The following is a 23,612-nucleotide window of genomic DNA, read 5'->3' on the forward strand; positions in this document are numbered from 1 at the left end:
TAATATTGCATCTTTTTTTCCTTTCTTGTTCTTTTTATTTTTTAAAGACAGTTAGTTTTATTTTTGCCTGGTTTCTCCCTCAACATTCATACCATCACATTTAATTAAGCAGACTTAAAACTCTGAACACACTTCAGATATACCAGGCCTCATATGCCTGTATATAACTCAGAAGTGCTTCCTACAGAAAGCTGTCAGAGTGGAGAAACAACATTTGTCTGAGCTGTATTTAACATTCTCAGAGTGAATCTGATTCTCTGTCAAGAGTGAAGAATTAGTGAGAGCCTGCCATGAAAGGAAGAGAGCTTGCTTTGTTCTGAGTCCAAGAAAACCAGCATCGCTACTTCCTAGATTGTATATGGATCCTGCCGCACTTTGTTTTTCAAAACCCTTAATATCACTGGTTTAAAGCAAGGAGAGTTCAAAATGCACTAGAATACATCTGCTGATTAAATAAATTATTAAATATTGTGCTGTATTACCCCTGCAGATTCTGCAAGCCGTTCCCAAATCAACCTTCTGAAGCAAGCACAGGAGGGAACAGGAGGTCCTTGAGGCATTGGTTTCTAAGACTCTGGATAAGCCAAGGTCACATGAAGGAAACCAACATGCCCAGAAAGGAAAAGCAGGTGGAAGAATTAAACATAAATTGCACAATAACTGAAACCAAACAACGTGTTTTGAGAGAAACAGGAAACAAACTTCTTATTTATGTAACAGGAGTAACAATAGCAGGTGAAATTCTTCTTTCAGAAGCGTTTCTCAGCCTCCAAACACGTGGCCCGAGGGACACCCCTGGGGCAGCAGAGCCTTCCCTGTGCCCTGCAGGGCCTTGGTGATCCCTGTGACTGAGCCTGGACCAGTGACTCCTGCAACTGAGCTGGGCTGATGAGCAAAGCTGCTGCTTTCCTTTGCTGCCTCCCCCATGCTCCCTCCCAGCAAAGCCCCCTTTGAGCTCGGAAACCTCCCTCAATGGGAAGCACAGGGCTCAGGGGAAGTTCTGGCAGACATTTCCCCCTGAGAAGCCTGTGAACAAAGATTAATGGCAGCAGAAGCCCAGATAAAAGCTTGACTATGTTAAATGCCAGAAATATTCCTTATTTCCCCTTTCTTTATGAAATATGATTTTATCTTGACTTTTCAGGAATTCAGCATGATTGCTGTTTCAATTAACTTAGTGTTCTGTTTGCCATTAGTACAGTACACAATAATGTAACCCATTGTAATGTCCCAGGGCTTTTTTCAAAGATGCTGATTTACAGCAGGAAAGGGATTTTGTGTTTCTTGCCAGTTATAAAATTGTTAAGGTAAAGCCAGGAAGCAGAAATGTTAGCATTCATTTCATCTCCAGCTGCTTCTATTTCCCCATGAAGGCTGCAGTAGGCAGTTCAACATAAAAGAAAGTTATTAAAAATTCCACACCCTTGAAGCAATCTTCATAAAACTGATAAAAATTCAATTTTCAAATTGCTTAATACAGCCTTCTCTTGACTAACACAGTTATCCTAACTTAAGGACCTTTTAAACTAATGACCTGGAAGGAATAGAGAATATTTCACTTGAATCTGTGCAAAATTTGAAGAAATGCTCTGTACTCTGACTTTTTGCATCTCTTAGTACCATTAGTAGTCCCTGAGCATCTTTCTCTGCTATGGAAACTTACAGGAAAGAACAGGGTGATTCATAATGCAACAGAAGTGATTAAGTACATTTGAACTCAGAAATATTAATAAGTTGCTGGTCATATATTTAAAACAAAGTCATGAATACATAATGGCTTACAAGTCCCATTCAAATATTACATTAGTTGAAATAATGAAAATTTACTTAACTAAACCACCTAGGAGCAGAACATATAATAAATTATTTTTGGACTTTGAACTGGAGTTGTGATAATTTATATCTCATAGCTCTTTTTCAAACACAACACTTGAATAAAAAATTTTAAAAACAACTTTAGTGTAATGAATCTACATTAAAAACTACATTCCCAAATTTGTCCAGTTTAGAGGATTATATCCCTAGTTATATCCCTAAGAAGATTTCTTGAAAGTTTCTTAAAAGCTTCCCTACATAAGACAATACACATAGATCAGTCTGCAGTAAGCCTAAGAATCAAAAGAAAGCTAAACATTTGTCTTTGTCAGCCCCTCTGGAGGAAGTGGCCCAGATTTGTAAAAGGCTTTGTGCAGAGCAGAGTACAGAGAGATCTGTCCTGCGAGGTGCTGGGTGATGGCACAGACCTGAGTGGCACCTGCAGCCCCCTGCTCCCATTCCCAGCTGATTCCTGGCACAGCCCTTCAGCAAACAGGAGGTCAGGCCCTGAGCTAAACCAGCACCTTATCAGCTGCTGGTGGATTCCCACAGTCAGTAAAATAATTCCCTCAAGCCAGACTTTCCTGCAGCAGAGAGACACCAGCTCTGGAGATGGTGCTGGGACAGTGTAAATGACAATCCGTGCTCCCGACCGGCAGCTTCATGGGATGGTTTCACATCCCCCACTTTTCTTAACGCTCAGATTCTGCTGTAGCACTTGCTGACAGAGCTAAAACGCCTGCACCCTGACAGGGAGATGGCCTGTTTTGTGAGGAACCATGAGCAGTTTAAAACAAACACCAGGAAAGGTAATATTTTGCAGCAGAATGCTCCCACGGTCCTCATCAAAGCCTCTGCGCCGCTCACAGGGCAGAACCCTTCTACACACCATGACTATTCCTTTTGAACTTCTGCTGGGGTTTTAGTTCTGATTTGAGAGCAAGCTTGTGTATTGATTAGCAAGAGAAAGAGAAAAATCTGGCTTTGAAACTGTTCGTTTGAAGATATTTTTTTCCAGCTTTATGGAAATATCCAATGAATTTGAGAAATATTTGCAATGGCATTTAGGTAGCAGGATACAATCTTGATATATATGGAAGTTTCTGGTCTGATTATACTGAGTGCTGCAGAGATTTGGATGAGTGGTTATCCACTTGGATGAGGGAATACTCACTTGGACTCACATGCTATCTCCAAGAGGTGCTTTTTAAAGCAAATTATCTGATCAAAATTAATTTGTATTTAAACAACTGCAGAAATTAGTTTATTTCAAGTACTCACTTTTATAAATTGCAGATGCAGCTTCATTATCTGATGAAGCACAGTGCATGTTGTCAAATTCAGGAAGTGGCACACTCACACAGTAACTGAGCATATATTTGTGAATAGCATTCAATTCAGCAATATATTTGTGAATATATTGGACTTTTTAAATTGTAATGTGTACCGTAGGGACATAGGCTAATGTCTGGAGAACTTCAGAGATTTCTGAAGATGGATGCTTTGATTAGTTGGGCTTAATAACACTGTATGTTACAGCCAAGCCTCTGTCACACCTGGGCAAAAAAGATCCAGCAGCTCATATAGACACAGTAACACTGCTTCAGAGCACGAGCTAAGTACAGACAAACAAATGAGAGGGAAAAGCCTTAACCACACTTGACAGAGAACTTAATTCCAAACAGGGCTCAGGGGGCAAGTCTCCCCCAGAGCAGGGAGCTGAGATCCGTCTGAAGCCCCATCCAAGGCTCAGCAGTGACACTGGCCTGGCTCAAAGCACCCCCTGGTGTCACACAGATGTCCCTTTGGACAAGTGCTTGCTGTTGACCTCTGCCTGCTGCCTGTAAAGTCAATGGCAAAGCTCCTACCGAAGGCAATGCGAGCACAGGCAACCGAGGGGAAGAGGCTTTTAAGAGGTTCCCCATAATATGCACGGTGAGAAAGCAATTTTACTTGCACTGTTGGTTGGAACAAAGCATTATCATGCTTTGAGCACACCTATTTTCTGGTGAGCTACGGTAGTTGTTAGAGCATAAGCACAATCTGCCATCACATAATAAAGTCAACACATTACGCTTTAATTGGATGGAGTCATTTACACAGTAGTAACAGGGACTGAGAAGCAAAACACAACTCCTCATTTTCTTAAATCTATAACCAGCTGCTTTCACTGCAGGAATAAAGGCCTCACACACCTCTTATTCGTCTTTGTGTTTTGCCGGGTAATTTAAGAAACATTTACAAAAAACCCACTGTTTTCAGAGATTGAGTCATTCAGCAATGCAGCTGCTTGCAGGGGAGTCAATCTGCACAGGAGTGCAAACCAGGGGAACTTCTGCAAAGCTGAAAAATCCCTGAACACAGAAAGCAACAACCCAAAAAGTAAAATAGCTCCTTTTCCAGAAGAAAATGTCCCAGTGATACAAAATACAGTTTAATTTAGTGCACTGACAGAGACAAGGACTCCAAAATGTTTTGAGAGATTTTACTGTAGAAAGAGAAAATTAAGTGTATAAGAAATTATTTACTGCAAGTTTTTTTTTCCCAAATTAAATCTCAGTATTTCTTTTAATGTATTTTTTAAATGCATTTCATTCTAAATTAAACTTTATAACCTTTTAACCACATTTTACTAATAGCCCCTTGCTGGCTTGATTAACACTAATCAGATGAAACATTTGACTGGATAAATACTGCAATGGTTTTTCTCCAGTTGCAAACATGCACTGTTGGTGCCCCTTTGCCAGCATCAAACACAACTTCCAAACCTGTAACTGCTTTCTAATTCCATCTTGCCAATAAACTATGGATTCTAGGAAATTCTAAATTTATGCAACCATTGAAAAAAACTGATTCATTACCAAATGCAATAAGTATTTCCATAAATTCTATGGCATAATTCATCTGAATCTCATAATTATCTTCCCCCAGCCCAGTGTTTGTGGAATGGTTGTTTTCCAGGAACAGCAAATACTGCTCCACAGGGCAGGCAGTGCAAAAACACAGACTCCAATATGAGAATATCTATATCTAGAGATTCCATTAGAAGAGTAGGAATTCAGCATAAGCTGCTTCTTGCAAAAAACCTGTCGTCGTTTAAAGTTTCATCTTTATCCATAATTTTATATCTTTGCTCCTGTTTCTCTTCAGTATGTATTTTGAACACTATTATATTGTATTATACATCCCTGAGCAATCTGTTCAGTCAATTTTTGGATTACCAACTCATTGTATAGACTAAGTTAATAAAAGCTTTTAGGCCATTTACTCCTATCTACCTCAAAACAAATACATCTGAAAGCATTTCATTTTTTTGAGTAAATGTAGTTATAAGCAATACTCTTGGTATTCTTATCTATATAATTTATTTCAATAAACATATTTACACAATATTCTTCTACCTTCACTAAAGCCAGTGCTTCTAAATACATATTACTGTGTAACAGAAAGAAAACCCTACAGACAGCTCACATTGCATTCTCTGGATATATGGCACAAGATTGTACCTGCAAAAATCATCCTTTAAAATCAGTGTCAGGTTCCACAAAGCAAAGATGTTCCTTCCAGTTGCACCCCTCATTATCACCGTCATAGCTGGAGGGAAAAAATGGCTCTGGGACACTTTGTGGAGCTGCTGTACACACATGATGTCATATGTTAAACATGACTGAGACACATGATATTGGGAATGCAAACCAGAGGAACCTAAGCTGTAATTTTAAAATTGAAAACAGCTTCCTAACAAGTCGAGAACTGACTGTTCCAACAGCAAATTAAGACAGTTAATTTTTCTTCCTACTTTGGCAAGTTAAGCAAGAACTGAAATATGCTTTGTATATCATGAAGCATTGCTTGTTGCTCCACTTGTACCACATGGAAAATCATTAAATGATGCCTTTACAGGGACAGAAAATACTGCAGTCTAATTTCAAGGTAAAATATCTCCAACTAACTTGAAATATAGAACAAAAATTATAATGACCAAGTCACACATCGTTCATTTTCTTGAACAAAAATTAGTAGTTCAAAGAAACAGCCTGGAAGTTTGTGATATACATTTCTCTCTAAATTGTTGAAGAAAATTCACCAGTGTTCAGAGTTAGCAATTATGATAAATTCATTTAGTTTTCCCAGAGATAGTGGCAAAACACTGTTGCCTTCCAAACTAATAAAATGGTGCAGATATATCTTTGATATCAATTACTGCCTTTGCAGTAATTCAGAAGATTCCTTGTTACTGTGGAAGAGACTCATGTAATGTTAGAGAGCCAGTTAAGACCCCAACAATGGCAGTGTAGTCACTCCAATCTCTCCTCCCTCTGGTCTGTAGCAACTGCTCAGATTTTCAGCATTCACCTTGGATGCCTAAAGTGCTGTGGGAGGTATCCACACCAAGCATTGCAGCAGTTTTTACTGTGTTAAAAGTGCTTCCCTAAAATCCACCTTGGCCTGTGACAAAGTTTCACATGCTTGAGTGAAGGCACAGAAAGAAATGGGGAAACATATTTCTCCAATTTCCCACTCTGAGGAACCTCCTCCATGACCAGGACCACAATCAAAGGAGAGTAAAATTTGCCAAAAATATCTATTTTAAAAGTAAGTTCATGTCCAAACATTTGAGTAAGCTCTAGGTCCAAACTCTGTCTCTAAACACAAATAAGAGAAATGGGGTAATGATAGTTCTTAATTATGTACAAAATATTTTATTTGAGTGTATAACCTTATGCAATCTGACAAAAACTTGTTCTTTAGCATTACCTAAATTTTTAGCTTGTTTGATTTATCAGGGTGAATTATTTTCTGGAAAAAGTTATTGAGTATAATTTTTGAATTGCATTTTCCCATTTAAATTCCTGTATGATTGTTGACAGAGCTTTCATGGGCACTTACCTGCAGTAACTTCAGTTACTGTAAGAGGCAGGTCAAGAGAAAAGATGGGATTTTACACCTCTGCTGTTGGTGGAGTGGAAGTTGTGACACCAAAGCTTGCTCTCTACCCATCCCCCTTGCCTTCTACATGGGTAGTGCAGAAACTTGCTCATCCCACTGGGGTTTCTTGCTTGTAACACATAAAGTGAGAGGAAAAATAGCCCAAGCCCACTTGCCAGTCCAGTGTTAACTTCTCTTTGTACCCACCAGGAGGTTGGGAGCGCCCAGCAGCCGCCTGGGGCTGAGCAGGCACAGCTACACAGCCTTCCTGCAAGGCTGTAAATATGTAAAGGCATCAAGTTTTCTTTACTCCAGCACTTGTTGAAAATATTTTGGGCTCTTAGCAAATCTAGGCTCAAGCATTCACCCCCAATCAGAGACAAACCCCCTTGTTCTTCCACAGCATCCTCTGCCACTCAGGCAGTGTCATTCTTATTCCCTTGCCATTGTCCCACACTGACATTTCTGTGATAACACAACTCAGTCTTCTTTGCAAACTAAATATTCCTGTACATCTCTCATTATCTTTCTAAATGAAAGCACCAAAGTAAATATGAGTTAAGATCAGGCTGAGTATTCTCTGGTTTTAATTAAGAATATTGTAGAAGTTGTAGTGAGATCCAGTGCTTTCCTTACCCTTGCTAATCCACTTAATAGCTTTCCCATGGCACAGACTGGTGGATGACCTTATAATAAGGGAACTCAGGCCCTGATCATTTCTAAAGGACAAGTTAAAAACATGCGTCCTGAGCTTCTGATATGGTCTCAGTTGCTGCTGGAAAACCAAGTAGCTACCATAGCCAAGGCAACTTGCTCCCAGCTGAGGTCACCTGAAGGCCCAGAACCTCTCCTCACAAAGACCAAGTAAAATAAACACATGGGCCTTTAGCATTTTAAACCAGCCATTAAATCCTTTAGGACTGGCCTTGCAGAACTTGGTAGCACACATGACAAGCAGTATGAGTTTGTTTCTTGCAGGTTCCAAAATGACTCAAGATTTTGGTTTTATCAAAGCCCTAGCTTACACTCACACTTCTCTATTTCCTGGCAGCACAACTGCTAGAGCTGCAGTCTAGTTCATGAACTGAGCATTTTCAGTATGAAAAAAGCCAAACATTCTCCTTTAGAGTCCTTGACATTTGAAATTTATATTTACTCACTCCCTCATGAACCAGAGACTAATAAACCTTCAAGGCAGTCTTGGCCACTTGGCACTTTAAGGCCAAATGTAGATTTACACCACTTCCCTAAAACAGACTAGACTGGTGGGAAACTGAAGAGCAATTTTGGGAACTATTTTGATGCATACATTTGCAGAGAGCTATTTGATTTAGGGTAGGATTGAAGAAGAATTAATGAAGGCCTGGTCATTATTGAATTTCAGAGATTTTTCCAAGGCATGCATAGTGTTGGATCTTTTAAAAAGTAATCCAAATAAATGCATAAAATATTGATCTTGTCCAGCAAGGCCAAAATAATGCAGATGTTAAATTTCCCTTCTCTCCATGTACATCAAAATCAGTAAAAACTAAAGCAAAACATTACAATTAAATGTATAGGTTTGTGTCTTTCATACCAATATCCTTCAGGTCCTGAAGTCCTGCAAACATTTTCCCCAACTCTGCTGCACAGGAACATGCATTATTTATGCACTGTGCATACTTAGGAAAGGCAAGCTCTTTGCCATTCTCAGGTAGTCTCTGAATAACACATAAAAGTGCTGGGTTGCTCAGAGCAACCCTAACACAAGCTCTGCAGAGGCTCTTCATAGGCCACTCTAACAAACTGTAACCCAGGGATGTGCTGGGAATGCAGCTGCTGGAAAGGCCATGTCAGGAGTGAGCAGCTTCTCAAGCTCTGCTCTCAGTGGGCAGCAGTGGCCCAAGACACACAGCCCTGCCACAGTGAATAATCAGTGTGGCTGAACACTCAAAGACATTTTAATCCCTCTCCCTAGGCTGCACTTTCTGTACTTTTCCTCCTATACACTAGAAAGTCCTACCTGTGGTTTGCTAAATATCTGGAAATAAAGCAGGATTAGAAGCACTGCAGAATGTGGAGTGTTACAGCTCCACACATGTCTCAGAGAAAAGAGATACAATCGGTTTTAGTGAGCCAGCATAGCCGAGGCTGACGTGAAGACTGGTTACCCTCACTCATCCTCACCAGCGAAGTGCTGCTCATGCTAACACTGCACACAGGACCTTCCCAGCATGGCTGAGCCTGGCTCTGGGTCCCTTGGGCTGGGTGCTCTCCAAACAGAGAGCCGTGTTTGTCAGAATGTGGGTCAATGTGGGCTAAAGCCTTCAGCAGAAGGCCGGGGAAAGCCCCTTCCACACTCAAGCAGCTTCAGACACAGGGACTGTCTTGTACGTGACTGAGCTGGTGTCACCCAAGGGATGGGATCAGCACGGTTCTGGCATGTGGCTCTGAAACAAGAGCTGGCACATCTGGAAGCAGGGACAGCATTAAGATGGAGCCACCCTAGGCATGATAGGTTGTGTAACCCAAGCACTTCCTCCCTGGTTAGGTAACAAAAAAGGGTTCAGAACTGTAATATTTTTCCCTGACCACACAGTACAGTTTACATGGAGTGCACTGAATAAAGATTTTTCATGAGATTGGGAAAGGCTTATCTCTATCAGGCTGGCCAACCAATAGAGTTTATTCACATTTTAGATTCCCAAGACAGATACTGTTTGTGATCTTGTTTGCATGTTACTACACATTTTTATTTAAGTAGTTTTATTTGTTGTATTCCTTAATTAGGGCTGTCGAGCTTTTTCTGAATTCACTGCTTTTAAACACTTGGTTTTGTGAGGTACTTTTTCCCCCTGGTTAATGCTGGAAGACAGAGGGTTACTAACTACTAAACTGTAATTTTATGTAAAATTAAATGCAATATAAGTTTGAAAAAAATAGAATGACCAGTTCTGCAGCCGTCATTTGTTTCTCATTAATCTGCAGCAATTTCACTTAAAAGTTGTGTCATCAAGTTGTCTGTTACTTGCTTTTTAAAAATAAAATGCTAACCATCTTTCTAGATGAACCATATATTAAAAATGCAAGTTGTAGTGCCTTCAGTATACACTGTTTCTTAAAAGGCCTTTGCTCAGTTAATCAGACATAAAGAGCTTGGCAGTATCACAATCTGTATGTTGGTGTCAAGGACATCACCCATGTGTCACTCCTGTAATCAACCCAATTTGCTAAGCTCCCAAGTTCCTTGCCACAGCCTTTAGATGGAAATAAAGCCCACTTGTTAATCATGAGGATAATGGATTTTGCAGTAATTGACAGTGACAAAAGTAAAAACAAGTTGCCTTGGGTAAAGAACTAGCAAAATCCTCAGCAGCAGCCAGCTATGATCTGCATTTTCGAATAACAAAAGCTGCCCAAGTAATGCCTGAAGTCAGAGGCAGTGACAGATGTGTGTACTTCCCAGTGTTTTGTGATCCATATGCAATGTAGAGCAGCAGGAATCCTATCCTGCAAGTTAAGACCAGGTAAGATCAGGCTGGGACAGAGTGAAAAGTGAGTTGTCCAGAACACCACTGCCATAGTGCCCTCTCCTCAAAGGTCTATATTTGGAATATTCAGCTATTGAATGTACTAGTCTTTCATCATAACTTAAGATATTAACATAACTTAAAGTATTAAAACATCTCTCTAAATGGAGAGATGAAAAAGAGGAAAAAGGAGGAAAAGCCTTTCCTGTTAGAGTTGTATTATGTAAAACTATAGTAATAATTTAGGTCAATACTATTTAAATTGCAAATGCTGAGGGGTATGGAATAATTAGTGCAGGAACAAACAGTTCAGAAGTGAGAAGGCCAGGATTTACAAGCAAAACTTATCTAGCAAAAGGCTTAATAATGGCCAATTTTATTTGCACCCTGCTGTCATTCCAGTGGGTTCAGTCCAACAACAGATGTCTGTTTTGATATCCATTCCTATTTTAGGATTATTTAAAAAATACTCAATTCATAACATTTCAGAAAAACATATCAATTTCAGAGATAGCAGCTCCCTGGTTATGGATCACAGATTTAAAGGGCTACTGGGAGAATAAGATGAAGAAATTTACTTTGGAAAGATTGTACATTCCGATTTAGCAATGAAATACAATAATCAGAAAGCAGGATGTGCTTGGAAATGAGTGTGGATTTCCAGCCTTATAGATATCCTGGGAGCTGGGGAAGGTGCTTACTGTTTCCAGACATAACTTTTCCTTCGTCACCCTGCCACACAGCATTGCTGTATTATGAAAACAAGACTGCATTTACACAGTAGTTATCAGAAGACTTCAGGAGAAGGCACCCACAGGAGAAAGAGGATTTCGCTTTCACTTTGCAGAAGAGCAAATTGAGTAATTATGAAATCAGTCTTCTAAATTTCAGCAAACAAGTGAAATTACAAGACCCCGTATGTCATGTTGGAGCTCCTTAATATACTGCAGGTCCTAATACAGCAGGTAAGATTCTGGACACTGCTCAGTTTCACAGAACATATCATACAGCTAGACATGATGAATCAATGGTTCTTTTGCTATATCAGTGATGTATTTCTCAAAACATGTTCCAGGTACAAAGGAAAATTAATACATTGACAGACATCATTAACACTGACACTGTGCTACCAGTCCATTACCTCTCACATTTCTGAATCTTCCACATTTAAGAAGTAACAAATACAGAAAATTTTATTAGTGTTCTAACCTTTCCTAGGTTTCTTTTTTCTTCATATCTTTTTCCACCACAAGCATTATGGACAACACGTTGGCAGCTCTAGCACACTGCAAAGCACTTGTGCCCACTTCACAACGTTTGTCACATGCCCTCACTGATCCAAAGTCTCATAAGCTGCCCATATATATGTTATATACACAATATGAATTCTGAGAACCTGTTGTCAAAACATTATAAAAATCCTTTAAAGCCAAGTTCTTTAAACATTTATGGCTAACTGCTATGCTAGTCAAGTGCACTGTTTATATTATCAAATGTCATATCTAATTCCCTGTTATGAACCCTTGAAATAAAATTATGTGATAATTACACAATCTGTTTGAAACCTGACAAATATATTCCCAGTACAAATGATTTACGAAGATAATGCGTTGCTATAGCATAATGGTACTTCTTAATGGAAGCAGTAAAGCTGTTTCCTATGCTCTGATAACCACAGTGATTTCTTACACAACTACTGATTAAGCAATAGATAATGGAGGCATTTTGGAAACTATATACACCACAGATTTATTTCAGGCTGCTCAAAAGTTATGGCCTGCCTATCTAAATGACCTGTTAGCAAGGTATGAGCTTCAGTTGGGCTGTTTTCCTCGCTCCTACCCAATTTAGTGCCACTGCACTAGATTTATGTTTAGAGCAATGCACAGTTTAGTCTCTTTTTGTAAGAACTGCTGTTAATCAGAAAATTAATGACTTGGCTGCTGTGGTGTGAGACATTAGTAATGCCAACCCTGCTCTCTTGGAAGGGGCTTTGGGCTGGTAGGTGGTGAGCAGGAAACTCCCCCATGTGGGAAAGGCTTGCAGCCCTGCTGCTCTGAGAGCACCACCAGTGACAGTAATTGGGGCACAGCCAGTGACATGAAGCCCTGTGGCATCTCCTGAGTGTCCTCCCCTTGTTCCTCTCCCTCCCACTAAGAGGAGCAAGTGATGCTCAAGAGGGAAAACAATTCAAAACACTACCAACTGCATATTACATTATTTTCCTATCTCCTTTCCCCACCAAATGAGAAGTCCCTTCTCAACCATTTCATCATCATTATAATTAGTATCTATGGCAGATGATCAAATTAATTGTTTCTTGAGTTCAAATCTAGTACTGGTAAGTTGTTAACTATTTAAATGAGACCCTCAATTTTCTACACATTTCTGCAGAGGGTTTAGTAATTGCTTTAGCTTTGTTCATTCTGCCAATCCACGCTTCAGAACACTGATTTCATTAATGAGCAGCTAAACATGACTGCCCTGCTGATGATTTGTTCCCATGCTACCTGGGAAATGTCATTTGAAATGGCCTAAGCTCAGTAAAAGGGCACTGAAAAATTTTAAGTGGCAGCACTTTGTTTTACTCCAAATTGCTACAAGTGGAAGAAAAATTGTATCTTATGCAGCCATTTCCAAAAGCATATCTAGAAATGATTGGTGCAACTTGCAAAATCGTATCTGGCGTGAAGATGAAAACTCTCACTTAAGATTTTTCTGAGTTTTAATTATCATAAATGTATATTCTTTAAGAGCATCAGTGCTAGAATTATAGTCTATAATTAAGAAGGAGCTCTAATCTGGTTTGTTCTGGTCTTCACCCTAATTTTTCAGTAACACAAGGTCTGTAAAGCATGAACTTTTAATATTTCAGGATCAATGCCAAATGGACAGGATGAAAGTAAGACTGGAAAAATGTATTCTTCCTTAGTTAACACTATTCAATATTTTTCTGTGCTTAGGTGAGAACTTCTGCTATTTTCATGCTTTCAGGTAGGCAGAGGAATATTGGTTAAGGGAGCAGAATAGAATTGCAGACATGTTTCCTGCTAATTTAGTGAAAATATATCCCTATTCCTGCAAACCGTTTGGATCTTTTGTTATGTTAGTTTATACATGTTCAAATCTTGTCAGATAAATCCTACAGCTGGGAGAGAAGAAGGGGAGCCAGGTACCCCACTGCACAGATCAATTCACTAAAATTCTGGGAAGGTTTGTGATTGAACAGGGGTTTGCTTCAGCAGCGCCCCTGCTACTGACTGGGGTTAGATCTCTTCATATAAAAGGTTGACCTCTCAGTTCCCTGTTGCCTGCAAATGACCTAGAAGCCTGCTAACACTGCTAAAATTGTTGTAAGAGCATTTTAAGCATCAACAATATAAGATTTTTTCCTTAGACTTTGTTCTGATTCAACAGTTTCAGCTGAAACATTCCTAAGGAAAATATGTCTAAGGATTAGAAGATGGACAAAGACATAAGCAACTGAAAGCACGGTCCTAAGGAAAAAAGCAAACATACAATCAGGCACTGTTACCTTTACTGCCAAAGCAAGGATTAGCCCTAAGAGAAGCACCAGCAAATTACTGTCCTCATGAATAATTTTAAGGCAGTTATTTAAATTAGAAGTAGAGCAGGTGTTAGATACTAATCTGTTTTGCAAAGTAATTACATTAGTTGTATGCAATGTAACTGCAAATGAGTGCAACAGGCATTGAAGTAGGTGGGGAGATAAGAGTAATAAGGGTAAAAGCCTGCAACTGCACAGGTGAACTCCATGCATTTATGGATGAGGTAGGAATGGGAACTTTCATTAGTTCTGGTGGCCATATCATGGCCAAGCAGAGTTACCAGAGTGCAGAAGAAAGGATGATGCCAACTATGCCACAGTTTTCTGCTCTCCACGGGATTTAAAAGATTTAACAGTTTGAAAAATGCAAAGAGATTTTGTCAGCAGCTCTGCAGTATTGCCATGAGGGAATAAAGTGCAGTGATATTTTGAGACATTCACAGATGTGAGAGGGGAACTACAAAGAGTTTGATTTGATTCAACTGCTGCCTGCCTGCTTCCCTTTCCACTACTTTTCCTGCACACACATGCTGGATTATCCCCCCTGCACCCCAGCTCATCTTGTTGATGGCAAGCTTGGATGTGTCCCAAGAGAGGAGCTGGCTCACCAGGAGGCCACTCCACAACCTGTCTGCAGGACAAGACAGGTCTACCAGCAACCCTGGTCAGGTTAGGAGAGCAGAGAGAAGGAAGTGCAAGAATGTCCTTGGCAGAAATTGGGAGGAAAGGGTCTGAGGGAGTCAAGACTAACTTGACAGGGATGCAAAAAAATTCATCTTTGTCTAGAGAAACCAGCTGAGTTGGCTTGAGGCTGAGTCAGGCCAGAGAGCAGGGAAGGAAGGAGAGGAGAAGACCATTAAAATTTCACAATATGATTTAAGTTCACATGATCAAAGGCAAACTTCCTGGAGAGGATTTCCCAGGTGCATCACATATAAGAAACCCAAGAGGAACATTGCCACCAGCAGGGGACCAGTGCCCAGAATCCCAACCCTTCATGAGGTTCCCTGCACATTTGGGGTGTTTCTCCACAGCCAGACTCTTCTCCTGGCCTTTCCTTCACAGCCACCTTCCAGACACTTCCCACTCAGAGTGCTTCAGCAGCAATCAGATGTCCAGGGACCAAAACCCAGGTGCCAAGGGTTCCCTGGTGAGCCCCTGCTTCAGATCACAAACCAGCACTAATTCTCTGAAATTCTGCGTTCATCAAAGACAGGCCACAGACAAATCACTTCAGAACATGTCTGTTGTAGCTTCACATGGTATAACATGGCTTCTGTGAAGCTTGCTTTTTCTAACTAGAACAAAATGTTCTAAAGGCTGGAGCAGGGAGAGCACAGCTTTGTTACAAGGAAGAAATTGGGGGGTTTTTTTATGTAGACAATTGACATGTAGACAACTATCTTAAAATCAGAGCAAGGGAAAAGATTTTCCTCCACATTTTGTAGCTATCAGTGTCCAAAAAATAAAACATTTGACTTCTGAGTGGGTTTTGGTTGCTGTTTTAATTCTCCAAGACTCCTGATGTGATGATTAGATCAATTCCTGTCCATTAGAATTTGAAATGAATCTGTTTTGCAACTAGTGAGTGCCCTTCTAGTATTTCACTGAGCATTTTTGATAGATGGATGAATTTAAATAGAACAAAAATGTATCTGATAATGAAGTCATTATGCTTTTTCTGATTTAATCAGAATATTTGTACCATATAAGTCCATTAGAATAGAAACGAGATGATTCATATCAGGCTTCTTCAGGGAAATAACAAGCATTTTGAAAAATTTTATACTTCCATCAGTGAGACTTTCTCCTCACAACCATCCACTTCACACAAAGCTTTGGTATGTTCATTGTGCATCTCTACATCCTTGTGGTGCTATTTCAATGCTTTCTTAACAAAGGTGCCATCACTTAGAAGGTGTCATATGAAGAAATGCATTTTACCTTTAACAGGTATTCACAATTAAGGTGAATGCTTTGAGGCAAGTGAGTAAAAGTATGTCTAATAGAGCTTCTGGGGAAAATCTCTCTTTCTCAGTCACATGAGGGCCAGGAGCAGGCAAGGGCCAGGATCCAGGCACTGTCAGTGCTGCAGGACAACAAAGACATGCCCACCCAACCCAGGAGTCCCCCAGGTACTAATGGCAGTGTCTGGGGCCAGGTTGTTTATGCCCATTTGCCAAATACAAGCTACCTACTTTTGGGGCTTTTAGTATCCCAACCCAAACAGCTGTGGGGCCATCCATCCCTCCTCCCAGCTCCAATAGGTGACCCTAATATAACCCCCGATAGAACTCTGCTGCTGGGCTTTCCCACCTTCTTATCCCTGAACTCTGTTGATCAGGTGTAGAAATCAGAGATGCAACTGAGCACATTCATGAAAATTCATGTTTACCTCAAGCCCCTTTTTTGCCAGGCACCAAAAGCCACTGTGAAAAGCAGAAGACCTTGAGTCAAGCATAGTCCAGCAGTGGTTAAAACAACGGTGTTATACTGTTTTAATCATCAATTCAAAGCTCAGCACCATACAGGCTCCTGTGAAGTGACTTTGTGAGTAAATGAGGTATTATCAAAATGCTCAGAACTAACTGCTGTTTGTCAGGCAGTTTTCAACCAAAAAATTTAATCTACATGTTTTATTTCACATCCTTATCTATACAGACCATTATAACAAGCCATTGACATCATTAAACTTTAGTACATATTTCTAATTACATCCTAAATATCTGAAATAAAAATGTTCTGAGTTTCAGTCACACTCTCCATGTTAGTATATATGATATAAAGATACATCTTACTAGATCTTTGTACTAGACACTTTAAGGAAGGACCTGGGAAATTCAGCTCCAGCATATCACAAATTTCAACCCAATCCGTGCTGCAAACCATGACAAACCTGAGGATAACAGAGCAATGAAACTTGCAAAAGGCCCTTTACAAAAAAAAGGTGGAAAAACCTCAGTGTTTCAGTGTTTTTCAGCTTCATGAGTACTTATTTTTAAATTAGAATTGTTTGCCTCTTTGTCAAGTATGAGTTTAATTTCTACATTTGACTGGAGTTAATAATGAAATAAGAACATTTTCCTTGCTCCTCCATGTTATTCAGTCCTATTGAGTCTCACATACAGAGGGCTTTACAAAAGTTTCAGAGGCAGTAGTGCTTATTTGACTACTTATGATCCCAATACAGAGGGGAAAAGCACACAACCAGCACTAAACTCCCCATTCCTGGTGATGGGAATTCATCTCTTAAATCTGCATCCCTGGGCTCATGCAGTTGGGCTTCCCCCACCCAAGGTACAGTGTGTTTCAGCTCAGCACTGAGCTACCCAACATCCATTGTGCACCAATGGAAGCCAGATCAGGGAAAGATTACCTTCTCATCCATTTCCATGTCTCAGGATATAAAACACTCCTGTTTTTCACATCCTTCTGATGACATCTGAAGCAGCACCCTCCCATCTAGAGGTTCTGAGTGCATTTAAACATTAATGTTTTGATGAAAGGACTGTTTGACCGCTGACAGATATTTCCCCTCCAATCATTCCTTTTTCCAATTGCAATTCGGTCAAGGCTGGATTTGTTCTTAGTTGTTACTTATTGCTCAACAACAACTCATTTAACAAGTGAGTTATTTATGGATACCAAGCACAACTTCATCCTCTCTGCCAGTCATGCAACCTGCACAACAACAACATTTCCAGGAGTAATGCAGGAAAGCAGAGGAGGTGCTACTGGATGGCACAGGAACACACCAAGTCTGAATGCACAGCTCCTCTTAAGAAACCAGTTCACAGCCAAGAGAATTGGTCTTAGGGATTGTTTTCTAGAGGCTTGAAAAGCCCACTCAATGTTAAGGGAATTTTCAGAAAGAATTCCTGCTCTAAGCATATTAGACTTAAAACCTGCTTTCAAGAAAAAAAATATGTCACATGAAATTTTTTTGTTTTTTGTTTTCTTGCTATGGATGAATCAACCTTAATTGCAAGACAGTTACATAAACCTACAAGATGTGAAGACATCAAATAAACACTGTTGACAAGATTTGGTTAAAATTCTCTAACTGGCTTTTACTAAGTATAAACTTACTTTTCCTCTACCATTTCTGAGTATCACTTAAGGCCAGTTGCTGTTGGAAGCCAGGTTTCAGGCTCTCAGCTACCCTTTTTATTCACAGAGGCCAGGTGATAAGAATCAGTGAGATTCAAACCAATCTAATTCAGGAGATACAGTCTGCAAGATTGCTATCTCTACATGCTGCACAACTCTAAATTCACAAAGCATTATCCAGAGTAGCTCAATAAAACTCTCTGCTCCAGGCACAACAGTGGTCAAAAAAATCTAATCAAACAATTGAATACCTAGAAAACGTGATAGAAAATAGTGAAATTATAATAATGTCCTCAGATCAATATTACTCTTTCAGAAAGTAAATAAAGACTGAGCAGACGAGTGGCAAAGGTGAAGTTATAAGCTTCAATTCTTACTACTTCTACAGAAGGGCATAGGGCTTGCAGAAAAACTGAAAATTGGTGGTGCCCTGATTTTAAAATCACTTGGTCCCCTCATTACAACAATCAGTGTGAAAGTACGTGAGGAACACGAACCCGAGGCTCTGTCAGCATCTGCAGGCTCTACTCCTGCTCTCAATCTTACAGCCAGAACACTTTATGGCTCAAGCTGTCTGAAATAGATACTGTGGACAGCAGCACAAATGCTGAATTTGTCAAGAGAGCTGACACTGCTTTCAGCACATCTGTAATTGCAATCTGGCCCCTACCAGAAGTAATTCCAAGCAACCACTTTGGAACAATATTTTTTTTTCTCCCCTCCCTTTCAGTTTTTAAAGAAACTCAGAGAAAGACTCTTCACATGACTCAGTGCTCCTTATTCCTGCATCCTGACAGACTGGGAACTGACCTCTATGTGCATGTGCACTCACACAGCAGTGGAAAATCTAACAGCTGCTGCCCATGTCCCCGCTGGATAAGTGGGGTCCTCTCAATCTCTTCTGCAGCACTTGGTGAATAACTTCAGAAGGGAAAGTGTTTTCCTGCAGCAATGTGGTAAACTCCTTTACCCATTGCAATCCCATTAGCATCCCACCTTCCCAGGACTGCTGCAGCATCAGGAAAGCCATAACTTCTTCACAGCCAGAAGGAGCTACAGAGACTCTCAGGGAGTACAGATACCTAGGCCATCACTCTCCTCAAAATCACAAAATAAAAGCATTTACAGCTACATCTATCCACAGTCTCTGAAAGCACAAAGAGGAAATGACAGAAGGTTTTTCTCCCTAGAACTGCTTTTAGATGAATACACCATTTTCACTGAAGGAAGAGTCTTACAGGGAAAACTACTTTTGCTATCACACCCTGTTAGCACAGAATACACATTTATCTGTTAAGATATGGTTAAGAGAGAATTTTGGTATGGGTAACATAATCACCACATTACTCATAGAAAGGCAATTCAAGGTTGTTAAGGCTCACAGCAGGTGCCTGCTAGCTCCCAGTATGTGCTTAAATCCTGCAGTATTCAGTGGCAGGTAGAGGTGTTTGCAGAATTGGCATTCTCAGAATAATGGCATTCAGATGGTAGCAGACCTGAAACACTTCTATTCATTTTAGAATAGCATATATAAAAACTTTGGGTACATTTAACATGAAATCTGTGCTTCCCTTAAGCAAATGAAATTGTAATTTATAGCTTTCACAGCTAGATTCAGGGACTCTGAAACTTGATTTATTATGCATCTTCACATTGGTTCCTGTTCAAAACTTTGTTTAGCACCCCTCTGCACAGGACGACAACTAAAGCTAAAGCAAAAGCTTGATCAAAGCTGAAGCTGTTTTGTAGATAGTGACAAGAACAGTTAGAGGAAAAAACAACATTTAAGAAAAAGTTACCCAGCTAAAGAAAACAAAAAGGCATAAGCTAGTGAGCTGTTACCAACTGTATTATTTTCTATTTGAATGGCATCTTGTTTTCTCCAGCTGTATGAAAGAAGTTGCTGCCCTGGTCTATGCTGAACTGGGGTTACACTGCAGACACTCAGAACCACAGCTCCTTTTACCACAACTGCCACGATACCATAGGAACAAAACCCTAACATTTTTAAGGGAAATTGTTTTGACAATTTATTTTTTTCAAACAAATATTGCAAGCTTTTAAAATACAGAAATAGGTGACTGTTATAATGATTTTCAGAATTGCAGTTCCAATGCCAATACCTATGGTTTTAATAAACCATTTGTTATTTTACTGGAAATGTCCAGACTGATGATAAATTATTACAGTCTCAGTCTGGATGCTAGACTACATCCAACATTAGAAAAAGTTGTGAGTTTAATTAAACTAGCTGCGATAACAACCAATCTCTTTCCATATAATGGTACCATCTTCCCCATGAAAAAACAGGAAATATCTGAAAGGTTTGATTCCATGCAACTAATTAAATAAATTAAGGCTCAAATTTTCCCACAGGTAAATTTTAAATGCAAATTTGAATTTCAAAATAGATAATCTCAACCTTTCAGCCACATTTTTCCCACAGACAATTTAACTGTGAATCTTTTGTAATTATAGACAAGCATATTTAACTGACAAAGGTATTCTCAAATCATTTTTTGTGGCTGTGAAACACTCCACTGTGTACAAGTTGGGAAGAAGTTGAGCAAGCTTGGAGTAATTGTCTCTTCCATGACTTGCAAGCTTTGCTGTAACACAGAGATCCATCTGAAGGATGGGGTAGAACTGCAAAAGGTCACTCTTGGCACTGGGGATGAGCAGGGCCCACCCCAAGGGGCGGCTGGGGAAGGAGAGCCCTGAGTTCCCCTCAGGCACTGGTGTGGCTGTGAAACAAGTATTCCTTCCCTAAACTCAGTTCCTGGAGAAAAGGGAGGCTGTGAATCATCAAATAATTAAAAACACTGGAGGGAAAAGTGAAAAACATGACCAAAATCGACTTACAGCACAGAACGGGGAGGTAGGGGCCTGTGGGGCCTTGCTCCTGGCAGCCACCGGCTGTCGGCTCTCTTGCTCATCCCTCACCCTTTAATCTCAGCCATGTTTAGGAATAAAGGGTCAGATGTTTTAGCCAAGCCTTGGACTGGGTGTTTGTGTCCAGGTGCTGGCTGTGAGGGCTCCTCTGTGAGATGATTCCCACTGGAATTACCGCAGCCGCACGGTCGGGCACAGCCGGGCCCCTCAGCAATGCTGCCCTCAGCCCTGCCACCTGCACCTCAGGAAATTGCATTTCAGAAAGCTCAGAGTGTGCTTCTGTGGCGAAACTCTGAGGAGCACAGCCCTCGTAGTGCCCCAGTGGCCTGCGGGTCTTTCCTCACATCGACAGCCCTGGCAGGTTTTTACAGAATTCAATGCTGTTAAATAATGCATTTCTGAGATCAGGGGAGAGAAACAGCTCGTGCCACAAACTGGCCAAATTTAATCATAAACATTCATCAGAACACAGCTATGGCCATGGAGGCTGAATTATTTCTCTCTAAACATCTTGAGCTCAGATCAGGAATTTTGCCGAATCTTTGCCTGGCTCACAGAGCAGGGCTGATTTCCAGGCAAAGCTTGCCAGAATCCTTAGATCTGTGGCAGATCTGCCACGAGGCATATTTCCTCAGAAAAGGGATGCTCTCTCCAAGTCCTGCCAGCTTTTCCAAGACTTCTTAATTTCTGCCCTATACTCTGGAAAACTGTCTTCCAACACTGCAAGATAGAAAGTCCCACAAGTGCTGGGGATTTTGGCTCCAACAGCTTCCAATTTTTGCTGCAGAAGTGGAATTGAGGATAGAAAAGAACATCCTTTATCTGAGTGTTTGGGTCTTTTCCTCAAATTTCCGGTTGAAAGTTTGCACTTGGAATTGAAACTACATATCAAACCCACACAGGCAGAAAAAAACCTGCCTAATCTATGCTTTAAACCTCAGCAATGGAAATCCTACAGCCTTTTTCACTGTGGTTCAAATGAGGAGACATGGAAGAAGAAGAAAATCCTTTCCCATGGCTCCATCACTGAGGGAAAGTGGCAGATTAGCTAGTTCCCATTCTGAGAAGCGCTGATTTGGGCTGTTTTTTAGCACACCATGATGTATTTTGAGAATCCTCATAGAATAAGAGTGTGCTTGTGCTTAGCTAGCCTAGAACTACAATCTTATAATGCCTAAGTCATGCTTGCTACAATTGAAGTTCAGTACTTTTTCCCTTACCTGTCATAGTCATGGAAAGAGTTTCTTTCTCTGCACATTTTTTAGCTATATTTTAGGTCTGAGGTGTTTCATTGATCCTCTCCTCTTCAGGACACAGCTACATCACCTTTGCTCATACATCTCACTTTTAGTAGCCCTGTACTCCCTGGAACAGGTGCACTTCATATTATTGAGAACAGTGTCATGAACACCAGGGACCCTTCCAGGAGTGCTGTACACACATCACTTCAAGCATTTCAAATGCCACACTGCTTCTTACATATTGCAGTATTTGGGAGGAGATGCGCAAGAGTGTAATGTTCGTGATTTTCCTGATAGCTGGAGGATAATTGTGTGTGACTCAAGTGTCCTTTTTATAACCATCATTTGTCACTGGCTTTCCACTTTCTGTAACAATTTATTTTAAAATTTCAAGTCACTAAGAAGCCAACAGTTCAACTTCCTGCCCAGTCTCCACAGCAGAATACTTTGCTTTCAAATTCCTTAATAAACAGCAAAGCCTTTGGAATACCTTTCCTTTGTAGATTCATTTTCCATGTGGAAATCTTACCAATTATTGGAGAGAACCAAAATGTGCTGTCTTTATTACTTTCTCCCACTTCACCTTCCCAGGAGCACTTTCATGATAATGATTATAAAAAAAGTGCCTTTCACCATCCTTTCCTCAGTAAGTCCCCTGTGCTGATCAGGTCAAAGCCGCCCAATTCTTTTCCCTGATTTCTCTGCTTCTTTGTCCAGAGTTGTATCCAGGTTTCTTCTGGAGCCTCTGCCTGTGCCCCTGGACAGTCTGTTCCTGCCCATAAAGTGTCTCATCAAGCCTGGTCTTCCCTTCAGATGATGTTATTTGCTGTTGTTGAGGTCTCAGCCATGTGATGATTACCTTGGCTCCTATAACTGGCAACCTCATCCTTCATTCCTTTCACTTCCAGCCAGGGACTTTAAATGGTTTTATTGCTCGTCACTTTCTGGACCTCAAAGTAGTTATACGGCTCCTTCCTTCATTCCTACTTGTTCCTCATCCACCAGGGTACAAATCACATGCCTAATGTGCTCGTAAAAAAAAAATAAATCTGGTTATTTTTTAATTGTTCTTTCCAGTGCTGTACCTTGACAAGTTCACATCACCATCCCTCTTCCTGTCATGTCTTTTTTCAAAGGATCAGCTTTTCACTCACAAATCTCATTTACTATTTATCAGTTTTACAACCAACGATACTCTTCCCATCATCTATATTTTAGACCATCTTTTGATTTCCACATCAACTTTTTTCCAGAGGTTGAACCACTCTACTCTAGATAATTGATGGAAAGGGTTAGGTTCTTATAAATGTGTTGTTTAGCAAAATGCAAATAGTCACAGTGGTTTGGAACCAGAAGAACATACTTTAATACTTCCTGGCTTTTGAAGGCTGATGGAGCAAAAATAGAAAACACATATATATGTATAGAAAGAGATTGGTTGTATAGACAAACAGAGAATTTATAGATTAAAGAATTTGTTCATCATCAGTTTCTATACTGCTCTTTTCCTTTGGCTTTATTACAGATGAACTTTCTTCAGATCAAAGT

At 40.2% G+C, this 23,612-nt stretch overlaps 1 long non-coding RNA gene across 1 annotated transcript in view; it reads right to left on the reverse strand.

The window, feature by feature from the left end:
- Positions 1-17,985, reverse strand: part of LOC111931812 (uncharacterized) — a 28,463-nt gene extending 10,478 nt beyond the window's left edge. The window contains exon 1 of the long non-coding RNA XR_015289610.1: positions 17,911-17,985. This is a non-coding gene — a long non-coding RNA (uncharacterized LOC111931812). The remainder of the gene's footprint in view (positions 1-17,910) is intronic.
- Between the last annotated feature and the right edge of the window lie 5,627 nt (positions 17,986-23,612).

Source organism: Cyanistes caeruleus, chromosome 7, assembly GCF_971803275.1.
Source record: "Cyanistes caeruleus chromosome 7, bCyaCae1.hap1.1, whole genome shotgun sequence".
Taxonomy (NCBI): Eukaryota; Metazoa; Chordata; class Aves; order Passeriformes; family Paridae; genus Cyanistes; species Cyanistes caeruleus.